The sequence below is a fragment of the Bombus impatiens genome, unplaced genomic scaffold, assembly GCF_000188095.3.
Source record: "Bombus impatiens unplaced genomic scaffold, BIMP_2.2 scf_0626, whole genome shotgun sequence".
NCBI lineage: Eukaryota > Metazoa > Arthropoda > Insecta > Hymenoptera > Apidae > Bombus > Bombus impatiens.
Window position 1 is genome coordinate 3,551 of NT_177045.1, and position 6,641 is coordinate 10,191.

A 6,641-nucleotide genomic window follows, 5' to 3' on the forward strand; every position below is an offset into this window, starting at 1 on the left:
CGGCTTCTAATTTTTTGGGATTTGGCTTTACACCTAAGGAATTCACATTTATCCGGCTGTATTTTGAATCCGAGTTCGCGTAAGTGTTGCAATATTATCGCGAGGTTGCTATTGTGCTCTTCAATCGACTATCGGAATATTATAATATCGTCTAAATAGACAAAGCAATGTTTATTTATAAGTCCTCTTAGCGCGGTATCCATCATGCGTTGGAACATTGCAGGTGCATTCTTTAAACCGAATGGCATTCTATTGTAATGGTAGTGCCCTCGTAGTGTGGAGAATACTGTGTATTTCTTAGAGTCTGTGTCCATTGGGACATGGTGGAATCCGGAGGATAAATCGAGGGCTGAGAAGAATTTTGCATTGCCTAGTTGGGATAGTATGTTGTCTATGTCGGGTAATGGGTCTTGGTCAGTTAGCTCGTTTATTTTTCTGAAGTCTATTACGATTCGCCATTTCTGTTTCCCTGAGGCGTCTGCCTTTTTCGGTACTACGCAGACTGGCGAATTGTAAGGGGAATCAGATGGTTCTATGATGTTCTTTTGTAGTATTTTGTCAATTTGTCGTTTAATTTCCTCTTTGTGGCATTCGGATGGTCGGTAGGATTTTGTGTTAATGACTTTGTTCTGTTTTAACATTATTATGTGCTTAGTAAGGTTAGTACAAGGTAAAAAGTCGGTCTCTAAATTGAATACGTCGAGGTAAAACAGCAATATCTTTTCGATTGGTTCGCAGAGAGTTTTCTCTATATGCGAGAGTCTGAAATCTAAAAACGACATACTAAATCTTTCAATGTGGAGACTTGATCATATGTATTTGAGTTTTCGATAAGACTGGTTATTTTGGCTGGGCACTCACCGCCATTGATAAAGCATACCGTTGTCGGTTTTCCTTCCAAGTAAACTGTCTTTGACACTGCTTGCTTCGGGGGTACGTTGTTTTCCTGTTGCAATAAAAGAATACTGCCGTCAAGCTTTAGTTCTTGGTTCGAGAGTTGAAATTTGAATTTAGATAGAGCTGGTAAACCGAGTATGTCGTACTCTATGATTCGAAAATTGTCATCTACTACAAAGAATTCTAGAGTTTTACCGAATAATTTCACAAAGGCGTGTACATTAGTAGTAAATCTAGAGTATCCCATTGAGAATTTTTGTTCTTTTACTTTCCTGGGTTGTAACACACATCTTCTCTTGAATATGTTAATTCCTGCTCCGCTGTCAACGAGGAATTTATGTTGTCGTCCATTGGATCGTAGAAACACTGTGGGTAGTCTTCCTGTTGTGGCGTTAATTCGTAGGTCTGGTCTATTGGTTCCTCCATTTCCTCCTTGCGTGTCTCTATACTGTGGACTCCTGGTGGTCTCGGATATTGGCCGGGTGATCGAAAATTTCTACATTAACTGGAGGCATGTCCGATTTGATTACAGTTGAAGCATGGTATTCGTTCGTCTTGCCGGAAGGTTCTTGGCATTGGATTAGGTGTTGGAGTTGGTTTTTTAATGATTGGGTTGGGATTATTGGTCGATGGTCGTTCCATTGGTCTTGGTCGTCGATTTCGATCTTCTCTGAAGTATCGCTCAATGTCGGTGGCTTTCTTTTCAGCTTCGATGATATTGCATGGTGGGTTGGCGAGTAATACTTGTCCTATTTCGGTTTTTAGGCCTCGAATGAAATCGGTTACGAAATCTCTCGGCATTCTATCGTTCATTGCTCGTCTAGTAATTTCGTTTATTATACTATACTGTAGCTTATTGAACCCTCTGCGGAACCTGATGATATAACTTTAAACATCTTCGTTGTAGTGCTGTGTTATTTCGCGTAGCTGATCTAGTTGTTCCCGAACGGAGGCTCGGGTGGCTACGTTTCGTCGTAGGGCATCGTACAGTTGTACGTATTCACTAATCCGTATATTGCGGATGGTCATTGCGGCTTTACCTGTAATTTTATCGATCTTAATTATTTAGAGTATGATTGATTGTTCGCTACACATGGCTCGTACTTCATGCACTTCGCGTATGAACTCTGCTACTCCGATATCGTCTTCGCCATTTAGCTGTGGAATACACACTACCGCGTCTCTGGCTCGTAAGCTCGGAGAAGTAAATTGCGATAAACGGTCTTCACCGGAAAGGTGATCGTTAGCTTCTGGTCGAATCGGTGGAGGAGGTCTGTTTCTCGCGATACTAGATTCGTCTAATTCAGTAGTAGCGTCATGTTCTAAATTCATTTTCGAGATATTTTTTCCTAATAGTTCTATCTCTGCTGCACGTTTTTTATTTTCACTATCGGCCATTTGTTTTGTTTCTTTTATACATTGCGCAAGAAGTTCGATTCGCTCGTTTTGTTTCTGCATAGCGTCGAGTATGGTACGAGTTAACATATCCATAGCTCCGGGTGCAGAAGCGATGTTAATGGCTTCGATTTTTTCTTTTCGAGGTGTGGACATGATTTTAATGGAGTTTATTGAATTTGGACTATCGTTGTTAATTGAACTCGAAATGGTTGAGGAACAGTAACGTAAAAATGAATCCAGATTTCCAGCTTACCGTAGTAGCTATGGTCGTTGAGGAGCCTCTGGGGTGTTTCCTCTCTGGTTGGTTCTAGATCCCGAATCCTGAGTCCTGAGACGAGTCCTCTCGTCTAGTTTCACCGTAGTGGAACGTTGAAAGTTGCTGCAGGGCTTCGTAGTAACAAAGATTCGTAGTGGTCCGCTGATCCTTCGATCTTCAATGATGCGCGTACACCGAAATCGTAATTTCGTTTTCACTGAACCGAATGGATCCTGGCAGGATCGCCAAAATGTAGCGTAATAATTTATCAAATTATTACAAAGTGTCGATCTCAAAACAGGAGATCGAGCTCTTTATTTTCACACACTTATACAATAAACTTTTTATTATATTCGAGGTTCACAACGATAAGGTTTTGGGTAGGTTTTGAGTATTGCAGACTGCAGACTACTCGGGTGATTTTGAGAGGAGTATTTATATGAGTTTAGTGGTTGGAGTGGGAGAAAGACTTTGGTCGTATCATGTTTGGATGTTACTCTGGACTTTGGTCATGTTTGGAGTGACTGGATGTTACCCTGGCGGTGACTCATGATAAAATAATTAGGATTAACTATCTTATCGGAGTCAAATTTACCCTGTGACAACGGAATGGGTGATGTGGACAAGGATATGAATCCAATCCTGAGAAAGGGCAATTATGAATATTGGAAGACGATGACGGAAGCCTCGTTGGTTTTCCTGGGCTGTTGGGATACAGTAGAGCCAGGATTTACGGCAGCAGAAAGGTTGAAACCAGACTGCATGAAAATGGACAACAAAACACGTGCATACATTTTCCAGCATGTTCTCGGGAATATCAGAACCTTGAAAACAGTGAAGGAATGCTAGAAAGCACTGGAAGACGTCCATGGGAAGTCTACATCGATGGACATTGTTTTATGCATGCGGGAATTGGGAACTATTGAGAAGACCCCCAGCATGGGTATCTCCGCGTACTGCGGAAGGATCCAGGACCTGTATGATAAGTTGTCCAGTGTAGGTATAAGAATTGAGGACCACGTTATGGCATGTTTCCTTTTGGCCGGCCTCGTGGCGGATCCAAATTACGCGACGTACATTAGAAAAACAAGGATCGATAAGGATCTAACCGCGAGAGTCGTGAAATCCGATCTTCTACTCGAAGAAAGAAGCATCGCATCGAAGAAAAGCTGTGAACACTGCATGTCACATAAGGAATCTATGCCCATCCGCTGCTATCGGAGACAAGATCCGATTGGAATTATGGAAAAGTAAGGGATGCGACTTCCAAGGGGAGACCAACAAACTGAGAGTATTTGGGCGCAGAGTCTAGTACCTGAGAAACCCAAGCGGAGGAAAATTTGATAGCAGGGCAGATGAAGGGATATTTGTAGGTTACGACCGACAGGTCAAGGGTTATAGGATCTACCTGCCAAAAACCACGAAAGTAATAATATCTTGTCATGTCAGGTCCGCGGGGAATGTGTTTCCCTACAAGAGTGTTAAGATGGATACGAGTAACATAAAAAGGAGATTCTCAGAATAGATATGGGACGTAGAAGATTTGGAACTTGGAAGGGGAGTTGACTAGACTGACGTTGAAACTCAAAGTGATGGCGAAAACAATGAAGGGGAGACTGACTATTTCATGGACAATTTAACGAATGACAATAATCGGGGGGAGGTTGTGAGTGTACCAACTGTGCCCAGGAGGTCGGCAAGATTACATAAGCCAAAGACGTGTGATAGTTGCGCTCATGTTGCCACCGTTTGCAAAACTTAAAGCATGTGTGTATCTGTGAATGTGTACGAAGTACTGAGGGGGCCAGATGCTCAAAAGTGGACTGATGCAATAATGAAGGAGTTAGACAATCTAAATGGACTGATGCAATAATGAAGGAAAGTGGACTGATGCAATAATGAAGGAGTTAGACAATCTAAAAAATAAAGATGTGTGAGACATTGTGCAAAGACCTTTGAACAAAGATATTATAGACTGTAAGTGGGTGCTTGGCATAAAGAGAGACCCTGATAGATATAAGGCTAGACTTGTAGCTCGGGGATTCTGGCAGAGACCTAGACCTAGATTATTCAGAAACCTTCAGTCCAATAGTAAAGCACAGAACTCTAAGAATTCTGCTTGCTCTGTGTGCAGAGAATGAGCGGGGTTACGAGCATATCGATGTGGAGTGTGCATATCTCAACAGTCTGCTGGATAAGGATATATATATGGAGCAACCAGAATTTTTTAAAGTTCCAGGAAAAGACAGGACTCGATATGTGTGCGAATTCAAAAAGAGCCTGTATGGACTGAAGCAAGCCGGAAGAATGTGGTTTAGGTACATTAATAGTATTTTGAAAGGTATGAGTCTGAATCCATGTATGAGTGATCCGTATATGTATGTGAATGCGTCTAAAGATCTGATTGTAGCTGTGTATGTGGATGACATTCTTGTGTTTGGAACGAAGGATAGGATTGAAGTGTTCAAAACCAGAATTAAGGAGAAATTAGATGTTAGGATGCTGGGTACCGATACTCAGTTTCTATCCATCCACCTGAGTAAGCCAAACAGTGCCACTGTCGCATTTGTCAAATGCTGGATCTGTTTGACATTGCTCATGAGGTTGGAGTATCAACGCCGCTAGCTAAGAAATGTGAAGCCGGTTTTGACAGTGAGTATGATGAGTCTTTCGATAATAAGTTGTACGAACAACGTACTGATGTTGCGTGTGCAATAGGGAAATTAAACCAAAGATGCGCAAATCCGACTGTACCCGATTGGAAAGCAGTGAGGTGGATTTTCAAGTACCTGCTTTTTACCAAAGACTTGAAGCTAGTGTACCAAAGGACAGGACAACCTTTGAAGGTGTTTTGTTCAGACTTTGCGGGCTGTACGGTAGATAGGAAATCTAGGAGCGGGTATGTCTTCATACTCGCTGGTGGTGCAATATCTTGGTTATCCAAGAAATAATCAATTATAGCTTAATCGACATGCGAAGCGGAGTTTGTAGCGATGCAAGAAGCAGCAAGGGAAGCTGTGTGAATTTCCTTACTGTTAAATGGAGTTAAGACTCAATATTTTACCAAAGCTATGGGGCTTGTAGACACTACGATCAAAGGGGAGTGTTGAGAAAAGATAAGTTGGCATGATCGCTAGTTACTGCAAGCTAAGTTAGAACGATGCTCTTTTGTCTTAGAAGTCGACCACATGTTAATAGACTAAGTTAATCTAACTAAATTAATCTAAACTAAGTTATCCTGTGTGTTAAGACGTGTTGTGCGAGGCGGAGAAATATAGAGAGAAAAATCGAATCTGTGTGAATCGATTAATTATCAACCCCAAACCTACATCAATTAACAGTAATTGTATTATAAACCTGTTTTGATAATAACATTTTAATAAACGGCGACTCTTAACTAAAACTTTTACAACACTATTCCGAGTGATAACCTTGACAATATATCAAAAAATTGTCAAAATCAAAAGTGACCCGCATCTTGTGAATATTTCACAAAATTCTTTTATCTCCATGATACTGTGCTACTGTGTTTTATTAGTTGCTATTATTAGTATTTAGTATACATTGCGTTGCTACTATACTATCTCTTTATAACAGTTATTAATTCGTAAATTTTGCATCAAAGTGAAAATTACAATTAATTATAGTTGCTTCACCCATAAGCGAAAAAAGTAGACTTATAAGAGTTTAACTATGTATATTCTTATTCCAGTTTTGGAAAAATTGAATACAAAATGTAATGGAAATTTGATGTTTTAAAAAGGTTTATTTATTTGTTACGTTTTTGTTTGATTCGTTTTGGTTGTGTTGCCGTTAATTTTTGAATTTAGATTAAATGGTAGCGTTGTCTGATGTTTAATGCGATTGGCAATTAAACTCCACGTTTCGGCTAACCTGCTACGCGCAGGAGTACTGGCACGGGAGAGAATCAAAGTTGGTGAAAATGAATGTTCGCTTAATCCTATTATATTATTAGACAAATATTCTCCACAACAAATGTTTATTCTAATTCTAATTGGGTATTGACAGAATTGTCGTTGAGATTTCGAATACTCGAAGTTACAATCGTTCGCGATACGTTTTCACTCTT

General features: G+C 40.4%; 1 long non-coding RNA gene across 1 annotated transcript; it reads left to right on the forward strand.

Moving 5' to 3' along the window:
* The first annotated feature begins 2,511 nt into the window (after positions 1-2,511).
* LOC117152045 lies at positions 2,512-4,082 on the forward strand. Its single transcript, XR_004462270.1, has 3 exons — positions 2,512-2,581; positions 3,353-3,355; positions 4,072-4,082. It is a non-coding gene; the product is annotated as an uncharacterized LOC117152045 (long non-coding RNA).
* The last annotated feature ends 2,559 nt before the right edge of the window (positions 4,083-6,641 follow it).